The 26,829-nt window shown below is 39.5% G+C and overlaps 1 pseudogene; it reads left to right on the top strand.

Moving 5' to 3' along the window:
- The first annotated feature begins 5,523 nt into the window (after positions 1 to 5,523).
- On the top strand, positions 5,524 to 6,138 carry LOC144225996 (high mobility group protein B2 pseudogene; annotated as a pseudogene).
- Positions 6,139 to 26,829: the final 20,691 nt, after the last annotated feature.

The raw sequence follows: 26,829 nt of genomic DNA, 5'->3' as shown, positions 1-26,829 counted from the left end.
TTTCTAAAGAAACCTCAAATCATTTGTTTACATTTTCTTTTGCTTTTTCGGGATACACATCTTCCTACCTGATTGGATATTGGTTGGTTGATTGACAGGTGTGAAAAACACTTCAGGGAAACTCTTTGGAAAGGACATGGAAAGCTATATACATTCCTTGATCAAATTTAAATACCCTTAAGCAACCTCCATTAACCTTGAACACCCCAAGCTGTTCCCTCAGGCTCTACAACTTACTCAAAGCTCAAACCAAATTTAGTGTAAGAATGAGTCCATCCACAAAAAATATGAGTCACTATTGTTTCAATGAGTACAAAAAAATTTACACTCATTGTGTAATGGATAAAATAATTTCTGTAAATATATTTATGGCATCAGTACCAAATTGTTTATCTATATGATATATACTGAATAAGCTATAGTAAACGCTACAGTAAAAGATCATATTATTTTACTTATACACAATAAATAAAATATTCAGAAAGTGAAATAACACTTATATTTATTGTTTATTGCTCCTTTATCAGTTAAAAGTGATTGATAATTGTTTTATTAACTAGTGACCTAAAACTTAGGGGTCTTTATTAATTTTTCTCATAAACATATTACAGCTGTGTAATATTTTCTAATTGTGTATGTGTGAGTACATGTATGATGCGTATATGTTTGTGTGTATATATACACATATTTAACAGGGGGTAGGAAGGAAGAGGGGGAGAGAGAGAGAGAGAGAGAGAGAAAGAGAGATTAGTCTATCCCAAAAGACCCAAAATCAGCAGGGTTTTATTATTTAAATATAGATTGTACCCATTTAAAATTAAATTCAAGTATTTTAAGGTGGACTGGGGAAATACAAAGCAGAATAATGGAAATAAGGCAAAAAATATATACAGGGGCCCCCCTCTAGTAGTTAGCTATTTTAGACCGTGAAATGATATCCCAGGAGCAGGCGAGAAGCCTCCATCACTTGAATCATTTAAAATTGGACTAGACTAAGCTCGGGAGAATATACCATTGGGAGTAATCATGCTTTGACAGAGAAAGACTGAGAGATCTTTTTCAATTCTAATTGCCATGATCCTGTGTAATTCAATTTGAAATGGCCTTGCTATTCTAATTCACAAAGATCCTATTTTTTTACTAACTCTTTCTTTTTCATAATCCTGGTTCTGATATCACTACTCCCTTAAAAGGAAAAAGAGACCCTCAAACTTGATTCTCAAGTATTCATTGAATTACACTCCGTCTTTCTTTCTTTTTTTTTACCCCTCCAGACAGGCTGTTTTGCAGACTCAGGCACTGCACTCAGGGCTGGGCAGACAGTGATTATCATCACCCCCTGCTTTCATCCATTAGAGCTCGGCGTTAGCAGGTAAGGGTAAGGGCTGACAGAGAGGTTTTCAAAACTGGTCAGCATAAATGCTTCCAGGAGGCCAATTCAGGATAATCTATTGAAATATGGATCAGAAATATTGCCAGCCAAGGCTGAATACCTCTATCTGTGGCATTTAAGCCAAAGGAATAGAATGCTTTCATGGGGGAAAAATAACAAAAGCCATAATTACATGTGGAGAATTGTCTGTTCACATCGTTTGGGGGTTAATTTTGTCAAATGGTTGCCATTCTGTCTGGGTCCAGCATCTGTCTCAGCCACTTTATTTGTTTTGAGATGCTTCAGGGGTAAGATCCCTGGAGACTTGAGTCCAGGAGGCCTTCTGGTTTCCAGGAGCCAATTTGTGACAAGATCAAAGAGGTCTGTCCATCCCAGGAGCCTGAGTTACACTTTGGAATTTACAGGTATACCTCTTTTTACACGCACTCCCATGTTTGAAATGTACTAGAAAGTAAATTTTAGTGAATTGAATATTTTATCCGCTCATTCATACTTTCAATTAATGGCCTCTGATTATTTAATTAATGGCCAAAATTAAAGTGAAGCCATGCAATGAATCTTTATAAGCCAAGAATGCTTTTGTGATAGAGCTATTGGTGTATTATGGCATTTAACTTCCCCTGTAAGTTTTATTCAACAATTTAAGAAATGGAGAACTAAAACCAAAACCAAAAAACCAAAACCAAAACAAATACAAAACCCTGAAAATTTGAAGTAAAATTTCCAAAAATTCCCAAGACGATAATTATAATTTCTTAAAATTCAAACACTTATACATAGGTGTTTGAATTACAGAGTTTGAATTATACATATTTGAATTATACAGTGATGAAAATTTTCCCACTGTACCTTGCTAATACCGGTCTTTATTTTGAAATATTTCAAACATATAGAAAGATATAAATAGTAACATAATAAATATTCATTACTCATCATTCAGATCTTCTTTGTTGTTAAAAAAAAAAACCATACATGCATACAGTTGGAGAAGGTTTAACACCCTCTCTGGTATTATTTCTCTTCCCCTCTCTCCAAAATAACTCCTATCCGGAAGTAGGAATACACCCTGCCCATCTATCATCTACATTTTTACCACATGTATATGAATTCATATTGGTACGTAGTATTTTGTTTTTAGGTCTATCCATATTGACACATGTAGAACTAGGTTAAGAAAAATTTAACAGGTATGGGAGTTCCATCATTATTTACTTATCCATCTCTCTAATATGTATTTATGTTGCCCCCAATCTTCTGCTACTATAAACTCCACAGCATATCTTCTTATGTACAAATCTTCAAGTTTCTTTGAAGTTTCTAACAAAATTGGAGTTTCTGGTCTAGAACACATGCATCTTCAGCTTTCTTAGATGCTACCAGATTGCTCTCCAAATTTATAACCTTACCAACAATAGCAGTCAAATTAATATGTCTTTTCCTTTATGCTTTTTTACTTTCTGAGCTTGGTTTAAGAACTCCGCCCTTCAAAAAATGATAAAAAGGTATTTATTGTGTGTTCATATTTATGTCTTGAAATTTATTTAGAATTATTTTTTGCAGTATGAGAGGTAGGGTTCTAGTTATATTGTTTTCCATATGAATGGTGAAGCTACTTACATCGTGTGCTGGTTTTTAAGGTCACCTCTGCATGCACTGAAGTCCAGTGTAAGATTAGGTGTTTCCATTCTTTGACAGTCTGGCTTCTCTTCCATTCGTTGAGATGTTGATATTCCCCTAACACCACATTATTTTTTTAAATTAATTTATATATTTTGAGAGAAAGAGAATGTGCACATGAGAGTGGGGGAAGGGCAGAGAGGAAGAGAGAGAATCCCAAGCAGGCTCCAAGCTACCAGCAGGGAGCCTGACGAGGGGCTTGAACTCTGAGATCATGACCTGAGACAAAAACCAAGAGTTTTGAAACCAAGAGCCCAAATGACTGAGCCGCCCAGGCACCCCTAACACCTCATTAGTTTAGTTGATATAGTGCTACATTAATCATGATAGCTGATGGAGCAAATCCTTGCTTCTTGCTTCTTCGTCAAATTTGTCTTGGCTATCTTTGGACCTTTGCGTGCCTATATGAATTTCATAATCTGTTTTTATCAAATCTTTAAAATGATAAAGTGGAAATTAAAATGTGTAATGTAATCTATTCTTATATCAAATCACTAAATCTAATTTATTGTTCATTAGTCAATATTAATGATATCCTGCCATGTTCTGACACTTAACGTCTTTGAAAAATAAGCTTATCACGTTCCTTTCTTCTACAAGTAACTACTGTCTCTCAATTTCAGTAATTTTCATGCCACTTCATTCTCCCAACTCGTGTACCTCTTAATATCCATTCCTACACCAACTTAACAGATTTTGTCCTTCCTGGTGTCCTGTTGTGAAACTGGCTTTGTAAATGTAATTCTTTGTCTATCTTAGTACCCCTCTGTCTATTTCCCATTCCAACATATACTACAAAGAACTTAAGGAGTAGCTGTTTTCCTGGTTTAATCATGCCACTTTTATGCCCGAGAACTTAAACTCTTATTTGCCATAGGTCTTGAGTGACCCTCAGAGACCACCCTCAGAGACCGTCCAATTTTACCGATGAACGCTGAAATCCTTGAGAGGATTTGGTCTGCCCAGAGTCACAGAGTTAATCGGGAGAGAAATTAAGACTTTAAGGTAAAACTTAGTCTAGAACACAGGTCTTCTGACTCCTGAACCGATTCTCTCTACATTTTGCCCTCCTCCACTGAACCTTCAGATATTATTTCCTAAATGATGTCAATGCTGCATCGACTTTATTTCATATCCCCCAAAGGAGCTTTCCCTTTCTTAGTCTTACCTCAAAGTGTGACTTGTTCCTTCCTACTGTTTTGGAAATACAAACTTTTACCTTGAAATCCAATCTCTTTACTTTCCACAGAGCTATGTCTCACCTTCTTGGAAACATTCACTTTTTTCAGGATACATAACTTTGTTATCATTATTCCTCGTCCTAACAATGATGATAAAACCACCACTTATTACATACTTACCATGGATCTAGCTGCTAAAAGATATGATGTCACCTTGCTTTGCTCCATAGATGTAGAGTTTGAAAGCCAGAGAGGTGAAGTAACATGCCTGGGCTTCTACAACGTGGAGGAGAACCCTAGTCTTGAGCAGTCCAGAGTCCTTGAGTTGACCACTTTGTTTTGTGCCTCCTAACACTAAGAATTCAACACTTTTTGGCACCAGCTTACTCTTGAGTTCAGTTGCACTTAATCTTAGCTACATTGGGTATATTCTTAATGTTTGTCATAAATGTAACTTTATACCTTCCAACTAGACTATATATCCTTTAAATACAGGATCATTAAGACTTCTTTAGATTGCCCTCTCCCTTCAGAGCATCTAGTATGAAGCTCTTCTCTGAGCCTCCCTGTGACTAATGAGGGTCCCTCTCACAATTATCCAAGAGACTTCCGTGTTGAAAAAATCTCCCATTATGGCAGAGACTAAAACTGGAACCAATAGTTTTTATGACAGAGTGAATAGAATGCCACTGAGAAAACGTTTACTATATACTTTAGCACAATGACTCGTTTGCTGTTACATGAAGTCCATGAAAAAGTTCCCTGATTCATCATAACTTATAGCTTCTCTAGCCAATATTATATGCTGTTAGTTGAAAACAAACTTAGCTTGTCGTGTAAACTGCATTATAAACAATTCTAAGTGAATTTTACTTTAAAAGTCATTTTGTGAAAAGAAAACAAAAGCACATGAAATTTCTGAGATGAGGAAGATGCTTAAATGTACTGCAGTTTGAGGCCCACTGTTCACAACGCTCAATAGTATTTTCCACAAGTTGGCATGAGAGCACTCTGTGGCCAGGCTTGGACAAGGAAGAAAGCTTTGTCCTCTCTCTACTTCATCTTGAACAATCATCTTATAGCAGTGAATAAGCAGGGCTCAGATCGATTTTCAAAGGCCTAATTAAGGGGGTGTTGTCCATGGCAGGGCCTGGGGAACTCTGCAAAACAAGAGGCTAAGGATTGAGTTAGTGATAAACCAGTCTCTGTGGATCCTGCCCCTCCTGCCCCTCCATGGGAAAAGCTACCTGTCTGTAGGTGCTGTCTGTCACCATGGGTAAAGGAGGGCCCAACAAGCTCTGGGCAGGATGTCCTCATGTGCCTTTTTTGTGCAGACCTACCAGGAAGAGCACAGGAATTCACCAAATTCTCTAAGAAATGTTTGGAGAGATGGAAGACCATGTCTGCAAAGGAAGAGTCGCAATTTGAAGATACGGCAAAAAGTGACAAAGCTTACTATGACAGTGAGATGAAAAATTACATTCCTCCCAAAGGTGACAAGAAAGGAAAAGAAAAAAGATCCCAGTGTTCCTAAAAGGTCTCCATCTGCTTTCGTACTGTTTTGTTCTGAACGTTATCCAAAGATCAAAAGTAAACACCACGTTTTAACCACTGGAGATACTGCAAAATAAATGGCATGTATTGTGGTCTGAACAGTCAGCCAAAGATAAAGAACCATATGACCAGAAAGCAGCTAAGCTAAAGGAGAAATATGAAAAGGAAATTGCTGCATTTTGTGCCAAGGGCAAAAGTGAAGTAGGAAAGAAGGGCCCTGGCAGGCCAACAGGTTCAAAGAAGAATGAACCAGAGGATGAGGAGGAAGAGGAGGAAGAAGATGAAGAGGAAGAGGAAGAGGAGGAAGATGAAGAATACATGGCTATCCTGTAATCATATGTGTGGAGTGTGTGCTCAGGGAATTGTTTTGCTAAGAATGTGAAGTCCAGTGTAGCTCAATATTCACTTCAGTATAAAAACCATGCAGATTTTTGTATGGCTGATAAGATTTTGTGTAGAGAAAATACTTCTTAAAGAACGCAGGTTATAGCTTTTTGAGGTGCTACTACATACAGTTAGATTTTAAAGCTTCTGATGATGAATATTTCTATGTATTTAATGGCTTCCTTAATTTCTTGACTTGTGTGTTGTAGTACAGCAAACTTGTAGGAATTAATATCAATAGCAAATTTGGGTTTTTTTTAGGATGTTGCATTTTGTGGTTAAAACAATTTTTTTTTTTTTTTTAATTTGAGAGAGAAAGAGTTGGGTGGGCAGAAGAGAGAGAATCTTAAGGTTGGGGGGCCGAGAGAGAATCTTAAGCAGGCTCTATACTCAGTGCAGAGCCAAACATGGGCTTAATCCTACAACCCTGGGATCATGACCTGAGCCAAAATCAAGAGTTGGACACTCCAGTAACCACCCAGGTGCCCCTGCATTATAAAAGGAAATTTTGTAATAAAATTATGTATGTATATTATATTTTTAAAGGGCCTAATTAAAAGATACTTACAGAATTGTAATGCTGGGCTTTTTATTATAAAATTTATAAAACGGACTTTTAAAAATTAATGGACTTTATTTTTCAGAGTGGTTTAAGGTTATAGGGGAAGCAAGCAAAAAGTTCCCATATAAACACCTCCACTCACACCCCTGTCCCAAATCCCCAGTCATTAACATCTTGTGTTAGTGTAATACATATGTTACCATTGATGAGTCAGTTAGGTAAACATGACAGTTAGGTAAAATCTGTAGCTTGTATTAGTGTTCGTTCTTTTATTGTGCCTTCCATGGGTTTTGGCAAAACCACATGCATCCATCATTACAGTATCATCAAAACAGATTTTAAGCTAACAAAATATAAAAAGAAGACTGGAACATGCCATTTTGAAATATTTAACTGGCGAAACAAGTTAAGTAAACTGGAACTGAACCAAAACTTAGTGAACTTATTTTTTATAGTTCCTACCAGACAGAAAAGCAATATAGTAAAAATTAAGCAGTCTTTTCTTTGAAAATTGTAGTTATTTTGACAAACAGCGCTGTCAAAACAGCAAATGTGAACACCACATACTCTAGCTCATTCTCTTTTGTGTACTATTCTCAAGGTTTGGTGTGAATACTTCATAGTTAAAGTATGTCTTCCCTCGAGGATCACATAGCTATTTAATTTCTGCTCTGGCATTTGGCCTATTGTGTTTGTAAGGTTCTATTGAGAAATGGAATTGATGATTTCTTCCATAACCACAAAGAAAAATTGAAAGTTACTGATTTCAAACCACTATTATAACCTTTCATGTTTTTCTGGAAAAATGTTTTCTTTCCAAAATGGAAAAGAAAAAAAAGAATTCCCTATTAAATGTCTAACCATTCGGTATCAACCCATCTTTCAAAATGTTGAAATTTCACCTCAGATTTGGCCAGAGGAAGGCTGGAGTTCCCCATCTGTAGTCTGGAATCTACCAGATGTTGCTGACTGGCCTGATAGCTCTCTATTAGGTTCCTGCTTGTGGAGGTATTACTGTCAAGGAAAAGAGTGGATTTCACATCCAGGGCTGACCCCGTTTGCCCCCCAGAGCAACTTTCTTGTCAGTATAGATTCACTGCCCTTGCCTCAAAGGCTTCCCTTTCCCAACCTTTATGCTCCTCTGAGGACTTCCATGAAGGCAGAACTGATGCTTTTTCCACACTTTCCAGTTGTGTAAAGACCACTGTAAGACTTTTTTTTGGAAATCAAAATCCAAGTTGTGATGTACAGAATTTCTTCTAGAGCAATGGTTCTCAACTGGGGGCAAATTTGGTTCCCCAGGAGATATCTAACAATGTCTGGAGAGATGTTTTTTGATTGTTTCAGACAGGGGCAAGGGAGGGTACTGCGGGCATCTAGGATGTAGGCCAAGGAGGCTGCTAAGAAGCCTGCAGTGCTCAGGGCAGTGCTCCACTTCAAAAGATTAATTGACGCTAAATGTCACTAGTACTGAGGGTGAGAAATCATGCTCTAGAGCTTTAGTCACACAGCCATTTTTGCCATTCCAGATTGAAATACTTTGCATTTCAAAGTATTGTGTTTGTTGAAATATTAAAGCATTACATCTTGACTTTTTGAAAAGTTAATGTCCAATAATAGTGGAAAATAATGTGCTTTTCTTATTACCTCGCTCAAGAATAAAGCAACCTCATTTGTAAAGTAGAAAACCTTAGTTGTCACTCAAAATGCAAACTGTCATAAGGGATAAGAGATTAACTGATTCCACTGCCAACTTTTATAGTGTCATTATTTTCCCCTCTAACTACCTCCTTAATATCTTTGCTGACGAAGATGTTTTAAAATGGAAGACAATTAGAGGCTTTTTGTTTATGAAAAATGAAGTGTTCAGGCACAAAAGCGTGCACAGTGGACCTCTTATAGAATGTTTAAAATCTCCTTTCATTGAAAGATGTTCTTAGAGTGGCCATTTGTCACCTAATAGGAATTCCTATTGTTGCTACTGTTTTTATGCATAAACACCAGCATCTGTAGATTTCCAGGATATCCTTTAAAATTTCACACGCTTTAATGTCATGTTGGGTTGCTTCAATGATTTTTCCCTCTTAAAATCACATTACAGTATGATTTTATCTGACTGGATGGGTGACTGGACGGGCGCAAAAGTTTACCTGAGAATACACTAGAAAAGCCATTGTAAACCTGCAGTCAGAGACCTAGATCTGGGCACAGATGAGCTCTGTTTAGCCAGGATAGAACTGAGATTTTTGAAAATTAGTTGTCAGTATTTATAAAATGAACACACTGCTCACAAGAATCTGAGCATCTCTTTTTTCTTGAAAAAATGGAAAGAAAGGGCATTTGGGACAGGTGTTTCTCCAGGGCAACAGCTCCCTTCAGGAGAACAGCAGCTGGACGCTTTGGCCAGAGCAGGCGCACACCAGCTTGCTCTATTCCTGCCCAGCCTGCTTCCCTCAGTCACCCTGCCATGCTGCCCCCCGAGTCCTTTGAATTTGCAACCCCTGCTCCATTACAACTGAGTTCTGCAAGTAGAAATGTTTGGTGGTTAGTAGAACCCAGTCTGGCTCATCAACCAACTTTTGCCTCATAGTCAAAGAAAGATGGAGAGCTGAGGCAGTGCAGGAGGCTGCTAGGAAATGCAATGAAGAGAATGCAGAGCTTGAGCTGTGACTGGATGGGAGATGAAGGAATGGTCACGAAACCAACTATACTTGAGAGTGAAATCAGGTTCACGTCCTAGGATCAGCCCTGCCAAGAAGTCTTCTGAACTTTGGTGAGAAGAGGACAATCCAGGTAGTAAACATGAAGAAAAATCAAGGACTTTATGGCTACCTCAGGGGCTCTCTGTCATTGAATTGGCCTTTGTATCATCTTTGCTGCAAGCGGTAGCTTCTAGTCCTGGCCTGTGTTCTTGAGGAAGTACCAGAATTAGAAACGGAATCCAGGATATAGAACTCAGAAAGAGCTCCAGGAGTTGGTCCAAGGAGGGAGGATTATAATGTGCAGGCATTAGGACACAAGGCAAAGGTAGAGGGAAAAGCAAACCCAGTACCAACACCTAAGGCATATCAGGGGCAGCATTAGGATCCAAAGTGTGGGGGCCAAGCCAGAAGAAAGGTCAGAATAGGGAAGATCTAGATGACAGTTTCAGGCCTCTGCGTTCCTTTGTGCAAGTTTTTGATTTGGATGAATCTAGAAGACACATGGGGCCCCTTGTTCTTCTACCTGTAGTAGCCTATGGTCCATGCATTAGTGAGTTTCCATTTCTTTGGGAGCATGGTATTAGACTTTTTTTTCTAGTCATCCAAGGTCTGGAGAAAAGCAAGGGGTGGTCTGACCACACAGAACTTGGGGTTACTTCGTTCTCTCCCTGCCCCCAAATAGGACAATCAAGATAAATCTTTAACCTATTGTCTACAAATGTGAAAGGGAAGGGGACAATTTCTTGGGGAGAGAAGGAGGGAAGCGAATGAGGAAATGGGTTGTTTGGAGGTTGTTTAAGCCTTATCTGATGCAAGAGAAATAAAGGACTGGAAAGAAAGACTTTTGAGGAAGGAAGAGACTAAGAGAACATTTAAATTGTTGTCAGAAGGGATCTCAGGAAATAGTACCTGGGCTGGGCTTTTCCTGTTGGATATGTGTAGAGGGACCATGTAAATTACCAGCCAAATCTGGAATCTCCCAAGAGTGAAAGAGGAAACTATTGAGAATTTTTCCAAGACATCAGCAAGATTTGGAACGAAGTAAGGAACATCCCTCCAGCTTCAGTGCTCCAGGCTGCTGACTACGAGGCCTCAGACTGAATCTACTGTGTTGGAATATAGAAGGTGGAGACTCAAGCTTGGTTAGGAAGAAGGAGAGAGTGCCTCTCATCTCTGACTAAGCTTCAGAATCACCCAGGAACTTAAACAAATTATAGATGCCCAGGAATTCAATTTTAATTATTATGGATTGGGCTAAACAAGGGTGGTTTTTAGTTTTAAAGCTGAGTGGTGATTCTAATGTGCTACCTACTTGGAACACAACATTTTTTTCCAGGCTTCTGGGCGACCAGAGGGCAACACTGGCCTCTCCCAGTATTAGCCTATGCTGACAAAATGGGGAGAGCGCTCTGAAACTAGGGCATTTCCCCTGCTTCCACTGCCCCCCACCCCAATTCTGGGGCAGGAAGAAGTAGGGGCTGCAGTAAAGTGAGCTTGTATATTTAAGCTGAGAATGTGTGTTTCTTGCCAGGAACAATTGAATATTAAAAAAACAAAACAGGACAAAACCTGAGAAAAACTTAACCAGGTCTACTTCAGCCCTTGGCATCCCTAACTTGAAGACAGAAGGAAGTCGTGCTTGGCTTAGTGCTTTATCACTACCTAGAGCCACACAGACACCTTCATTACGTTGCTTGCTCTGCCTACTTAGTGTGTGAAGATGGCAACGTCGAATCTCCCATCAGACTCTCAGATTTTTCATTTAACCCACATTTATAGAGCAAATGTTGGGGCAGCATGCTAGAAACTGCTACAGCTACAGCTGTGCTACAAAGGAACCCACAGACTTCACTTTTGGGACAGTTACAGAAGTAATACATGGAGCCCGGAGAGAGCCGGGCACCTTTGAACTGTTAAAAGATAAACTGAGGCATATTAAAAACTTTTAAGAGTTTGAGCAGAAATTNGAAAGTCGGACGCTTAACCAACTAAGCCACCCAGGCACCCCATAGGAAAGACTTTTATAAATAAATTACCGAAGTGGGATGCCTGGGGGTGCTCAGGCGGTTAAGCGTGGGACCCTTGGTTTCAGCTCAAGTCATGATCTTGCTGTTAGTGGGTTCAGCCCCTACATGGGGCTCTGTGCTGACAGTGTTGAGTCTGGTGGGAATTTTTGCTCTCTCTCTCTCCCTCTTTGCCCCTCCCCTCCCTCAAAATAAATAAATATTAAAAATAAAAGAAAGAAATTGCAGAAAGCAAAGAAAGGAGATTATTTGATTCGCTGTAGCTTAATGTCTGCGTGGTTGGTTGTGATGGGTTGTCCTTAGCATTTTGATTTCCCAACTTTGAGGCATTTACAGGCTTAGATTCTGGGTTCCTTTGGTAGGCCGCTGGGGCTTCAGAACCATATCCATCTAACGACCTCGGTGTTTAATTAATTTAACAGAACTGCTCTCGCCTCAGTGTAAGTGGTTACACAGCTAGTAGAAACACCAGTCGAATAGGCAAGAATTAATGAAAAGCATTTTAAATCCTCATTTCAGCCTCTCAGAAAATCACGGAGGGATTATATAACCCTCTGCCAGGCTTCAGTCTGCCTTCTTCCTTTGCGGGCAGAATCTCAGGACTGCATCCCTTATCAATAGCCCAGTATTTCAATTTCATCTCACATCTCAATACCTAGCGCGGTTCACCAAGGTAACTGTTCTCTCTTTCCTTTTTCTCTCCACTCCCCCAAACTCTGCTTCCCAACTCCCTCTTGGAAGCCTTTTCTTCTCTCCTCCTCCTCCTCCTTTCTGGGATCTGTTTTTGGGGCCAGGGCTCCTTTTCCTTTAAGATGTAAATCCAGCAGCTCTGCTTAGATTCTAATCAGCAGGACAAAAGGCCAGGCCTGAAGCTGTCTGAGCAGCAAGACTCCTTCCTCTTGGAGCCTGGGGGTGGAAGAGGAGGGGGAAATGCCGCGACTGCTCAAAAAAGAACGTATTTCCTCTGCATATTTGTATGTAAACGTATTTACATATGCATATATACAAGCATAATTACATGGAGGGCCCTTAGATAGGTGTTGTGAAATATTGTAGAAGGATTCAGGAATCATTTTGTGTAAGAATGATATGTATGATACAGAAATATACGCCAGTGGTCCTAAATTAATTTTTGTTACCGAACACACTTACGGTATATTTAAAAATGAAATTTTTGCCAAAAGAACTAAAAATGCCTCTTAATATCCCATTACTGTTAATTTTCACAGTCACAGAACAGAAATTGTTTCTTGTTCTAAGTAGGGTCAGATGTGGAGAGGTATGTACACATCCTCTGAAAGAAAATCAAAACGTACTATCTCAACAGGTCCAAAAATATAAATATAAAATATAAAAGTTTGCAAAAAAATTTTTTGTTAGTATTCCATATTAGGCTGCATATTCTTCAATACACTGGATTGTTTTATCATTGTAACTCTAGCACCTACTACATTGCCTAAACTAAGAGAGGCAATCATTATAAATAATACAAGCAGGCATTTACTGAACATTTGCGAAGTGCTGGGCATTGTGCTATAAACCACTGAATCCCAGTCTCTTAGATTTTCTGCCATTGGCGTTATGCATAAAAATGACATTTCAACTATAACATCTTTTAAGACTTACATCTTTTAGTTCTCCAAGATTCTTTTTCTTTTCTTCTTTCTTCCTTCCTCCTTCCATCCCTCCTTTACTCTTTCCTTCCCTCCCTCCCGTTCTCCCTTCCTCTCTTGTAAATATTTAGACCAATGATGCCCAGTACACAGTGCTATTCACAAATGTGAGCAACACGATTTTTTAAACAGATTTTATTTTTATTTTCAGTTTTATTATTTATTTTTGATAAATAATAAATAGAGCGGGGTAGGAACAGAGAGAGAGGGAGATAGAGGATCCGAAGCAAGCCATGTGCTGACAGCAGTGAGCCCAATGCAGGGCTTGAACCCATGAACTGTGAGATCATGACCCGAGCACCTCAGTCAACTGAGACACCCAGGACCCCTGTGAGCAACACAATTTTAATTTCCCTAGTAGCTACATTAAAAAAGTAAAGAGAAAGAGATGAAATTCATTTTAATAGTATATTTTATGTAACCCAATATATACAAATATTATCATTTCAATGTGTAATCAGTATGAAAAATATTTAATGAGGTATTTTGGAGTCTTTTCTTTAAACTGAGTTTTCAAGATCTGGAGTATATTTTACATATTAATATATCTCCACTTAAAAGTGCACATTTCAAGTACTCAGTTACCACATGGGGCTAATGGTTATTCTATTAGACAATACATTTTAGATCATCTGAGTTAGAGATATAATTACCAACCAGTCACTCCAAGCCATTTTCTGAATAATCCACCTTTTCCCTACTTACATCCGAAATGACTTTCATTCGATTAAACGTCCGACTTCAGCTCAGGTCATGATCTCACAATTCGCGAGTTTGAGCCCTGCCTTGGGCTCTGTGCTGATAGCTCAGAGTCTGGAGTCTGCTTCAGATTCTTTGTCTTCCTCTTTCTCTGTCCCTCCGCTGCTCATGCTGTCTCTCTTTCTTTCAAAAATAAATAAACATTAAAAAAAATTCAAAATGACTTTCATTCATATCCTGACATTCTGTATGTATGCACTGCACTCAATAAATACATGTGGTAAAATGAATAAAGTGAATGATAGGATGACATTATGATTTATTTTAGAAAGATAAGATATTAAAGAACTTCATTGAGGGAGAGGGCTTAACATTAATGACACCCACAGAACTGCACATGTGTTGAGTCCCTGATGTTAGTCCAGTTACTTGATAAACATGATCTTGATACTGCTCACAGCATATTTTATGAGATTGCTATGATCAGACTCACTTTTACAAAGAAACTGAGGCTTAGCAATGTTAGGAACTAGCTCGAGGTTATGATCTTAGTAAATTGCAGGGCCAGATTTGTAGCTACATTCGTGTGAGTCCACACTGAAGCCTTCACCATGCCATACTGCCTTTGTAAGACCATCAGGCTAAAGAAGCAGCAGAGTCTGTGTTTATTTTTTCAAGTTAGAAAAAATACCACTGCTTACCATAGTTGTTGAAATTTTCTCTCTCATTTCACTAGGGAGAATAGTTCAGTAGAGAGTAGCAAATATTTTTTCATTTCCACAAGTTTTTCCATTTGTTTCCAAGATATTTACTGGAAAGCCACTTGGAAAATTATTTTATATTCCTTTAAGGAGTGCAGGAGAGAGCGAATATATAACTTATATTTTGTGGTTTGAAGTCTTATGTGATTAAATAGTACACAAAGATGTTAGTAGTAGAACCAAGATGCTGGTATCATTATATTCCTCTTCTGAACCTCCTCTAAGCACGAGGAAAAGTCCTTTTAAGATTGAGGATACAAATTAGGATGCTAAATTAGGTGAGTAAGACTCTTCCTTACTTATTCTGTAAGGTAAGCTGCTTGTTGAAAAGTCAGAAAATAATGCATTCCTGTGCATATGTAATTGTACAGATAATTGCCTCTATCATTTAAAAATATCATTTGCCAAAATGGTGTCTATAATTAATTATGTACATTTATCATTGAGTCGACTGGGGTACATTATAAAATCCTTTCCCTAAGCTCATGCATCTTTCCTCCCTTCTTGTTTTTTTCAGTGTAAGTTATTTAGTAATTCAGAAATTTTTGTTCTTCGTTAAGCCATACTTCACCTGCGCAGGAACCAGCAACTAAATTACCCTCTGGCTGCAGAGGGCTTGTTTTTTGACTTGTGACATCAAGGAACAAGGATGATGTTTAAAATCTCCCTTCTTGTTTTGTGAATGCTTCCAAAAGTAAAATCTTGGCAGAAGGATCATTTATTGATACTAAGTATCTCCATTACCAGGCCCTTAGCCTGAAACCATGTGGTGCTGGGCTTCAAAGTCAGATGCTACTAACGAAAGAAAAACAATAATTAACTTAAAAATAAGAAAGTATATAGTAATCCTGAAATCCTGACACATAGAACTTATTTAATATAAATATGATGTAATTAATGATAATAGCAACTGTTTGAGAACAGACTCCATCTTCAACATGAGGCTTTTTACTGGTCTGTTTCTGCTCTACCTTGGAGTCTCAGAAAAACATCCAGGTGGATCCTGTTGTACTCTGACTTGTTAAAGCTTAATGGTCCTATTTCCCAGAGTGGGAAAGATGGTTGCTCTGAGCCCCGAATCTGTATCCACATAATTCAAAATCCCTGAAGAAGCCTTCTCAATCCCAGCTCCATTTACAAATGTAGCAAGAACCCTGATTGATTGCATGGTGATAGGGGTGTACGGTTGGTGTCACATGCTATATGCTTTGTGGCAATGGATAGCTTCACCAGGATCAGAAGGATGAGAGAAAGAGAGGTTCTCCAAAGAAAGGATTTCAGGCAAGTGGGCAGTATTAGTCCACTATAGGAGCTAACACTCTTATTGTTTTCTTGTCGTTTGGAAAGACTATTTTAAGCTCCATGAGGGCAGGAACTAACTCTGTCTTGCTAACCACTGTATCCTGAAGGCATAGCACGTTATTATTAGATGCTTAATAAATGAATGAATGAATGAATGAATGAACAAATGAATGTCAAGCTACAAATTGTTAAGTTTGTTTGGTGACTTCAGAGCAAAGGAGGACATTATGTGGGTTAAATGGTGCTGTGCTAAAACATTGTGGGAGAGCCAATGGATTTACCTGCCAACCCCTAACCCCACCACTACTTGGGGATTAGAACTGCTAATATGCCTCATTTCCTTTCACTTCCTTTGTTCCATTTTTGACCAACACCCTTGAGTTTGGCACATTCCTTCTTTAGAAATGGAGAGACCTTAAGTTAGGTCTGGCTTTAGGTAACACATTCTTCCTTTAGGTTCGTTTTATGTCTTTTTTTGCTGGGGTTTGTTGTGTGGAGTTCTCTTCTTCTAACTTCCAAGGGAAATCTTTCATTTCCAGATCCATGAGAGCCACTTGACTTCCTCCCTCTTATCCCCACTGTCTTTGTATAACTTTGAAATCTGGTTTCTCATGGAAACCATGTGGGAAAACAGTGTCAAGTACCGGTATGGTATTTTCATTCCTTCTTGCCATATACATTAACAGAGCGTACTATGTGCTGGGTACAATGCTAAGCTTTAAGAGGTGATCCTGAGCAATTGGACTAGAGGAGGAAGCAGACATAATGCCACCACAAATACACAATTTAAATCAGGAGACAGGTAGTACAATGGAAAGAAACTCAGTGTTGTGTGGGTATATGGAAGAATCCTCCTCTATTCTATGTGATCTGAAGAGATTTCACCCAAGGAAACGACATCTGAGCTGAGATTGAAGGATGAATACAAGTTAAACTGGTGGGAACCTAACTGTTTCAGGCAAAGGGGACAGCATAAGCAAAGACCCAGAGACAGAGAAATGCATGGCTTCTTTGAGGACATGGGAGAAGGTCAGAGTGGCTGGAGTTAGTGAGTGTGAGGAGGGTTTTATGAGATGAGGTCAGAGAGGAAGTGAGGGATCAGCTTATGCAGGGCTTGAGAGACATGTTGAGAATTTTATCTTTATTTTGTGAGGCATGCGAAGCCTTTAAGTGGTGTAGGTTGACATCTGTTTTCTCTCTGGAATAGATCACTCTAGCTGCAGAATGAAGCAGATATTAGACAGGGCTAGGAATGGGGGTGGGTGGGAGCGGGCTGAGACTAGTTAGGAGCAAACTTGATATAGAAATGAGAAATTAGGAAATGAATTTTTGCGTTCTTCACAGAATACTGAGTCCTCTGCTTTACCAAGTCTGTCAGCTAGCTGGTCTCATTTGGGAACTGATGAAGGACTGTATCCTAACCTTGGCATGCTAGAGAGCAGTAGTGCAAGGAAAAGGGTGTCCAGGTATGTTGAATGAACAGATGCGCTTCTAGGGCTTGCTGGTTTGGAGGTATCGCAGTACGGTCATGCAGAAAGTAAATGAGAAGGCTGGGAATGTGGGTCTGATGATGGAAAGCATTAGATCCTAAAGCTAAGGCTTGAGATAGTTGCATAAAGAAACTATCATTGGAGCTGGGAGTATGAATGTGATTGTTAAAGATTATGTTAGGGAAGAAGAAAAAGGCTGCTAAGGAAAATACCTATATTTAGGAATGGATTTTCATTCCACACATACTAAGTATTCACTATGTGCCTGGAACTGGGCTGCGACTCATAGTTGACAGCCAGAAGAATCTAGTTGGAGATGAATAAAGAGGATTCTGAAAAGGAGGAATAACCAATACCAAAGGATAAGAAAGGCCCAGAAAGGAAGGGTGGCCAATGACTTGGATCCTGTGGAGGATGAAAATATAATGAATGTTGAAAAGGCAACTTCGGGTTTGTGGATTAGTCTCCACCCTACATGGTGCACATGATAAGGCTGGGCCAGTACCCAGACTTAGAGGGAATGCACATAAGGGACCTTGACAAAGCCATCCTCCCACCTAGAACTTTACAGGAAGATAAGACTCGATATATACAATTTCACTTTGTATCTCACTTCCTTGAAACACATCTATTCTATCTACAGAAAGAGCTCTGCTTCCCCTGTCCTGCCATGGCTGTCAGCCAAAAGCAGAGATGTTGTAATTTGAGTTTGACAGTGAGATGACCCTTACAGGGTCACTACAGCTTCTGTCTTGTGGCAGATCCTCCTGCTGAAATATGGAGGTGCCATGATGTTAAATCAATAGTCGTGAGTGATGTGGAGATTTGAGATGAAGCTAAACATAGCTTCCTTTGATTTTACCTTTTCAATTTTCCTGCTGGGCACCACGTTTTTAGAAGAAGAATGATTTACCTCCGGGCAAATCACCTGCTCAGGTTTGCTATTCTAACCAAATGGCATTATCCAAAGAGGATCAGAAGGGCCTGAATGTGAATTGTGTTCACTTAGGGTCCCAGGATAAGTTTTTGGTTAAAAAATAAAAAGAAGAGTCTCTCTGAAATTTATAAAATAGGAGAAAGAAACATTCCTGTTAGAAATATTCAGGAACTTTTGATTGTCAACTGCAGGTTTAACACTAAGTAACTCAGCAGTGGAAATCAAAGTTGTAAAAGAATAACATATACGTGGGCTGAATAATATTCAAGATTTTATTTCCAATAATTTAAGAAGAAGATGTAGCTGTTATCTATTGCTGTATAACAAACCACCCCAAAATTTATTGGCTTAAAACAAGAGCCAGCTTTTCAGAACATGATTCTGTGAGTTGGCAGTTCTGGCTGGGCTCAGCTGTACAGTTCTTCCAGCCTCAGCTGGGAATTTATCATGCGTTTGCTGGCAGCTGCCAATCAGCTAGATTGCTCTGCTTCTGGGGATTGGTAGGGACCATGTGGGTAAAGGAGCTATGTGTCTCTTATCAACCAGAAGGCTAGCTTTGGCTTGTCCACATGGCAATTAGGCAGGGTTCCTAAATAAAGAGTAGAAGACTGAATGCCTCCTGAGGCATAGTTCAAAACTGGCACAACATTATTCTGCTACATTCTATTAGCCAAAGCAAGTCACAGGTCAGCTCAGATTCAAGGAAAAACAGACTCCATCTATTGATGGGAAAGGTGACCTACAAAGTTCTACTGTAACAGGGCCAGCACATTGGCCATTTTACTGTCTACCACAGATGATGCATTATTTTTATCCTCTTTGTTTTACATATAGGTAGATAAAATGTGCAATATATAAACAATACCTTTGGAAGGAAAAATATTTTCATTTTTTTGCCTTGATGGCAGTTTCAAACTAGAACCCGTCTCAAAGCAACCAGTTAGGATGAGATTGTAGTAATTAAATATTTTTGGCTTCATTTTTGTTTCTGTAACTGTAAAGAAAATCCTCATGTTTTCAGAGACTGTTAGTCTAGGTCTGTGTGACACAACCAATCACAGACAAAGCAGAACTTCTTAATGGAAAGGAACACTACCTAACTGTTGGCCTTGTAATCCTGTATAAAAATTTCACAAGTGCCATTGGAAAAAGGGCATTTACTTGACAAATGGTGCTATTTCTATTTTTGTCTGCCCAATTTTAAATTTCTTCTTATTAAAACGACAAATTCAGGTCCCATAGTAAACTGAACAAATGAAATACATCACTGGAAGATACACATTTCAGCACTTGACTTTGTAATATGTAGACATCTTGTGGATGCAAGGGCATTTCATGGAAAGAGAGTCTTAAAATTACTTTGTATGCGTATAGAGAAAATAAAACTTTTTTGATATCGTGGCTCAAACTGAATAGGATCTCACTTAATAGCCCATGTAGTACTTTAAGATGATTTATTATTATGCTAATATTGTAATGTAATATTTATTAAGCATTGGAAGTGTGCAGAATACTAGATAGTCCACATAAAAGATCTGGGTGGATTTCAAGGAAAAGGGCTAAGAAATGCACTCTTCTAATCCACAGGAAAATAGAGCAATTCAGAATCTAGCTGAACCAATAAATCCTACTTAATTTAGTAGACAGCATATGCCAAAAAAGGGGTAGTCTAACAGAAATAGAGAGTGGTTATCTCTGATTAGAAGGCCGTCATTTTAAGAGCACACTTACCTCCCCAGACTTGAATTTGGAAAGGGCCAATTCAGTTAGATATTTCTCATCTAAAAGAAGTTTTGGCCGATAACCATCTGTATTATCATCTGACGTTCTAAGATCTTAACTTAGAGTGGTTTCTATGGTGACCAGCTTTATAACTAGTAAATGGTTTAAAAAAATTGTACCTTAACTGTAACTTTACAACATCACAATAAAATTTATAATGTTGGCATAAGGTATTTGGAAGTCTCAGAATAGAGTTATAATTTGCCATAAAAAGGACAATTTTCTCCTAAAATTAATAGTATATTTTAAAAGATCATTTCTAAGATGGCCAAGAGAAATGAAAACAAGACAAAACAAAAACCACAAAGAACCAAACCAAACAAAAACAAAAACAAAACAAAAAGCCTCATGAGACAATTATTTAGGTGACTACAAAACAATATCCACATTCCAAAATGCTAGGACACAAATCCTCCCACTTTTATCTGAAAAAAATACATATAATTTGAGGAAAGGGTTTCTTAGTTTGCCATAATTCTACACTTTGCTTTGCTTAGCCAGTTTAGATCGGGGAGTGGGGTTGTGGGTAGGGGTGGGCCTAAGACCCAAGCTAAAAAGAGGCTTAAAGACAGCATTTCCTATTTTATGAAATCATGTTCACTGACTAAGGGATCTTAATTGTCTTTAAATAGAATTCTCCCAGAAGTTGACAAAAGTGTTGGGTAAAAATTGATTAAAAAATAAGTTCTCTCTCTTTATCTGTCTCTACATGCTCCTATATATGCTATACATATATATAAAATAAGAAATGTAGGTACTCTAGCTTCTTTTGAGTCTCTAAGATAGTAAAAGAATACAAAAATGCAGTTATTTGCTTTTTGGATGATGATGGAACTGATGGGATGAAAATATTACACTAGTTATCAGTGTGACTACAGAGGAAAAGCACACATTAACTTTATTTCTGAAGAGGTTACTTATTTTTATTTAAATAAAGCTATGTTATAGATGTCTCTGATTGCCATTGTAATAAAATATGAATACACACTTTTTTGTGATATTCATTCACGGTCATGTATATTCTTTTAAGCAAAGAATGTTGTATTATTTAACAACTCACAAAGAACATTTTAGGACAGTGTCCTTTATGCTAGTTGATGGATTAGATTTGTAAAATGCAGATACATTTTGTTTGGTGATTTTTATTTAAAAACTTGAAGAGGGGAAATACAGGAGCTTGCAAAGTATATACCATTCAACTAGTAAAGACCCCATGAAAATTTATATGGGAATAAAATCACCTACCCATTTCAGCTTTATGGTTGAAAATTTGTCACATAACTCTATGGCATACAGAGTGAAGTTTAGATAATGAAAAGTGATGTGGAAATTGGTTGAATCAACTAGTTCTTGTTTGCTTCTTTTTAAATTACATGTAAGCACATACTCATTTGTAATACGCAGGAATATAACACATATTTACATATGTGACTAAGTATACGGTTTAGTTGTTTATCAAAATGACCGCCCAAACTTCTGTATGTTTAAAACGTTGGCTAAGTAGATCTTATTTAACCTATGTTTTGAAACAGGCAAAACAACAGAGAGTTCATAAATAAAAAAAATTAAAAAGTGCCTTTTTCAGAATTTTGCAGCAACTTGTAAAACTGCTTCTACTTATCCCCAGACTTTAAGAGAAGGGATGCTGTGAAATGGACCCCAAGAAGCACCAGGAAAGTAAAGAAAGAATGTGGAAAAGTGGAAAATTCATGATGGAAGTTGGTCACAAGACGAAAGGTAGAGACAGGACACTCCATGTAGTAGACAGCTTTTTTGTTTTGTTTTTCCTTTTAGGTTGTACACAGAAGAGACAGCTAGATCAGAAATAGAAAAGGAGCATTTCCATAGTTCTCCAAGTAGAGAAAAGCTAGCAAGTAGTTATTTCTCGAGATTCTGAGAAACTGGTTATAAAATGGTGTGAGGAGGGGCAAAGTCTTCATTAAATAACTTTGGTGTACAGGCAGGATAGCTGGGTGACAGTTTGGTGACAGGACCTGGGTTTCTTGGGGGCTTGGAATGATTCCTTAATGGTCTAGGAAGGTACATAGCAGGGTTAGCTTAAATACCATTATGTTAGTCTGTTAGAAAGTTTTCTGTTTAATTGTTATTTCCTTAATCTTTATTCTTGAGTTTATTTCCTTTATTATCTCTTCTGGCGTCAGTTCTAACTTACTGTATTAAGCAAGAGTTGCTTAGTCTGTGGACTGTGGGATTTGATTTACCAGCTTGTTTCATTACTTCATCTGGACACTTGACCTAACAGAACTCTGCTTCAACCAAACTAGTTCAAAAAAGATTAACCCAAATCATCTTTGACACGGCATTCCCTTTCCTGCCATGTGAAAACTATTTTATTATTTTTTTTATTTTTAATGTTTACTTATTTTTGAGAGAGAGACAGAGCATGTGCAGGGGAGGGGCAGAGAGAAGGAAACAGAATCCAAAGCAGGCTCCAGGCTGTGAGCTGTCAGCACAGAGCCTGAAGTGCAGCTCGAACTCAGGAACCGTGATCATGACCTGAGCTGAAGTCAGATGTTTAACTGACTGAGCCACCCAGGTGCCCCTGAAAGGATCACTTCATTTTAATAGGATCATAAAGTTCAGTTCTCTGAAGTGTCAACATTCTTGCCTTGATGGTTAGTTGAAACATTGTAGACAAATAAGTATAGAATTTACTTTTCTGCCTGAAATCCTGAAGTAGTTAAGGTAAAAAAAATTACCTGGATCACTGATTCTCAGTTCTCTAAGCTCCTTAGAATTCCTTGGGGAGCTTCTAAAATTTACAGAAGAGTAGGAACAGGAAGTGGGGCCCTGACATTGTTCTTTTTTTATTTTTAAGTTTTTAATGTCTTTATTTATTTCTGAGAGAGAGACAGACACAGCATGAGCAGGGGAGGGTCAGAGAGAGAGGGAGACACAGAATCTGAAACAGGCTCCAGGCTCTGAGCTGGCTGTCAGCACAGAGCCTGATGTGGGCTCGGACCTACGAACAGTGAGATCATGACCTGAGCCAAAGTCGGGCTCTTAACCGACTGAGCCACCTGGTGCCCCAACATTGTTCTTTTTAAAAGAGCTCCCTAGGTGACTCTAATTTGTAGCCAAGATTAGAACACCAGTCTAGATAGTTCAAGACCAAAAAAAAAAAGAAAAAAAAAAGAATAAAAAAGCATGTAAATAAATCCACCCTGTTCGTATTTTGATGTGTAATGATTATTACCTGTCATTTGTTTTAAAACCATCAGTGCATTTGGTTGCCTGTAGCTGTAAGTTCAAACATTTTTAGATTGCAGTTAAGCCCTTTCACAGTCCATTCTTAACAGACTTTTCAGGTCTCAGCTCCCTACAATCCCATTCAAGTTTTTTCAATGCAAAACCTTTGGAACACTCTCTAAACTTTTATTCCTCCAGGTTTTTAGCTTGCTGTTTTCTTTCGGTCATAACTCAACCTCCTTCTACACTTGGCAGAATGCTATTTACCTTCCAAAAGCCTGATTAAGAGTCATTGCCACTGTAACAATGGGATAATCATAATATAGCTATTTTGTAGAATACTGATTTGTGTAAATTCAAATACCTTAAATATTTTCCTGAAGAGACAAAGTCACATTGTCCAGTGATGAATGTATGGCTAATAATACCTTTTCAAAGTCCATCTAAGTATCTATCTATCACATTGCTGCTTACTCGAATATCAGCAATTACTTGGGTATATCATCCCAGAAGGAGGCATTTGTTTTATGAATTATTTCACATAGACATTTGAGTTATGTTCTGAAACAGTTCCAGTGTCTTTTATTCCAACTCCTTGAATCACTTTCAGACCATAATGTATGATCTTTTTTTCTGTTTAAAATTTGGACTATCCAGACTTTAAGCAAATTAGAGATATTGAAAACATTAGGACATCTATGTTCTTTTGATAGGTTGAATTTTCACATTTGCAATATGAGTTTCAAATAGAAATAAGTGGATATGATTTTTTTTTTTTTACTGCTTTGGCTTTGACACCACAGGAAGCCAGCTTGCTAACTCCCTGACACCTGATATTTCCCTGACTAAAAAGACTTTCTGATGAGGATCAGCATTTTCCCCAAGATAGGAGTGTGAATTCTCTTCTTCCTTAAGATACACATGTCCCTTAAAAGAGTCCAGAACACTTCCTGCAAAACTGCCTCAGTCACCTGAGCACTTGGTACAGCTCCTCCAGAAAGGCTGAGAAAAGAGATGCAACATCCCTGCAAAGGAAAAAACAAATGCACCGCAAAACAGTCCAAGAACTTGAACATCAACAAGATTACAGACCGGGGTCTGGGAGTGGGGGGAAAATAAAGTTTTAAATAAAAATTTAGTTTAAAAACTAACTGCTTATCCTTTAGTTCACTGGCTTTAGTTTTCCGCTTTCTGACGCCTGGAATTTTGTGAAATATACAAATGGCAGACAAACATTTGTGTTAATATGCCAAATTTTCTTCTTTTTTTAAAAATTAGGAAGGTGGTTGGTTTCTTGGGGTGGTCATGAAGTCAATAAGTACACAGGAGGGCAGTTTATACCTAGTCACAAGGAGAGGAATTACTTTCCTAGGACAATTTCAGGATCTTCTCAGGTAAGAAAAATTTCTGCAATTGAGAAACGACTCAACTTTTAGGCAAGAGCTCATTATGTCCAGGTAATTCCATGCCAACGTGAGCTGTTCCTTTGCCCTCACGTCGTTAATGATCTTGACCCCAGGTTCTCCACGGAACTCAATCCGGGCTGAGCTGCAGGCAATACCGCCGCTGGGTGCGGACTTCAGGCCCACCACTGGAGGGCGTCTGGACGCTTCCAAACAGATTCGAAGCGCCTCTCAGGTCTGAGTCAGAAAACTGTAAAGACAGGAGGGAGGTCGGGAACGTGATAATTTGATTTTATTGGGCTAATAAGTAAAGGGGGAAACAGAAAGGTTTGAAAGCAAAACTAAACTGCTTGTTTTCTTGGGATCAGCCCTTCCCACCGAGGCAGCAAACTCCCTAAAGAGCAGGAGGGAATAGTACCATGAGGGCCCGAGCCCTCGGAGCCCCGCAAGGGGAAGTCTCGAGGGGTTGGTGCTCAGAGCGCCGAACCCCGGGCGGGCTTCCCGGGCGCTGGACGGCAGGAGGACGCGTCCCGAGGCGCTGGGACCGCCTTGCTGTCAAGCGATCGTGCTTCGGCNCGGGAACGCGAGGCCTTTTCCAATAATAAAAGAACTCCTATTAGGACCCGGGATTCTTCCCGCATCGGGTATTTTCAAAGAATTTACCCTTCGGGGAGTAGGCAGCGAACCAACCTCGGGGTTGAAATGTAAAAGGTGTAAGGAATTTCTGATGCACACCCCCCCCCGCGCCCGCTCCCCGCCGCCGCATTCATTTCCTTCCTGCCGAAGGATCGCACTGAATTGTAATCACTTTACACTGATTTCCTCAATTTAAAAAATGTGTTTTCAGAGCATCACGTTAGAGAAAAGTCTTGCTTCCTGCTCGTGAACCTTTAGGACTCTGGTAGTAAGAGGCGAGTTGAAAGGCACAGGAGAGATGCTCAGGTTTCCAACATAACGCGGCGCTGGGTAACGCGCGCTGTGAACAGGGCAGAGATTTACAAGAACACGTATCCACCGAGGCTCCCTGCCAGTCTGTCTGCTGGGACTTCGCGTCACCTGCGGGGCCTGGGAGACAGATTTTGGCTCGCCGGCTACAGGATGGAAACCGGTCCCATTGTAACGGAAAGACCTCACTCTCAGGTAAAAAGATGTCAAATCATTCCTCGGCCCAGACGGAATTCAGCAGCCAAAGGGTTACGTGCGGCTGCTGGGTTCGGGCGGAGGAGAGGGCGCCGCAGCACTCCCAGTAATTCAATTAGTCAGGTTTCTGGAAGGTGGGGCCGGGGAGGGGCGTAGGAGGCGTGGGGAAGGGAGGAGGTTAAGAAAACGCCTCTTTCTCGTGGAACAAACCAATCCTGTTTGGAGTGAAGAGAGAGGAAAAANTGCCCGAGGAGATTTTTCCCATAAAGCATTTTCTCTCTCTCTCTCTCTTTTTTTTTTCTCTCTTTTGCAAAACTGACTTTTACCTCTTTCCACTTCTCGCCAGTCATTTCAATCCCTCCCGGACTGTTCGTGCTGCTGCTGCTGCTGCACTCAAGTTTATTTTCCCGCCTGGTAGAGGGTTTTAGGATTTGGTGGTGTTCACCTCTTGTTGCTGCTGTGCCCGAGGAGGGAAAGAGGAGCAGCTGCCGGAGGATCGGGAAGGTTTTCTGATGTAGTCAGCGGGGAGGTGCCACTCGCTCCTGCGCTCTCTCTTTTCTTCCTCTTTTCCCATTTCAAACTGATTGATGCATCTCTACAAGTTGTCGGGCTTGGGGCCGGACCCGTCGGAGTCGCAGGGACACTTCTAAGCGCTCACCCGAGGCTCTTGGCACCGCGTCCGGGGACTCACTCTTGCTCCCGGAAGGCGATCGGAGACTGACACCAGCCCATCCAGGAGTTGGAGGGATCATTTAAAAGTGATTGTTTTCCCCTCTCGCTCTCCAGCCTAACAGTTGGGTTGGCGTCGTCCTGCAGGTTTGGGCTTCCCAGCTCCGCCCGGCCGGCTGGTTCGTAACCTCTGCTCTGCATTCACTCTGGTGCACCCACACCCGGCCCAGCAAAGCACGCTCGAGAAACCCCCCAGGCTCCGCCAGTGCCCGGGGCGTCGTCGCCC

This window comes from Crocuta crocuta, unplaced genomic scaffold, assembly GCF_008692635.1.
Source record: "Crocuta crocuta isolate KB4526 unplaced genomic scaffold, BGI_CrCroc_1.0 scaffold131, whole genome shotgun sequence".
Classification (NCBI taxonomy): Eukaryota; Metazoa; Chordata; class Mammalia; order Carnivora; family Hyaenidae; genus Crocuta; species Crocuta crocuta.
This window is presented reverse-complemented; position numbering and strand designations above follow the sequence as displayed.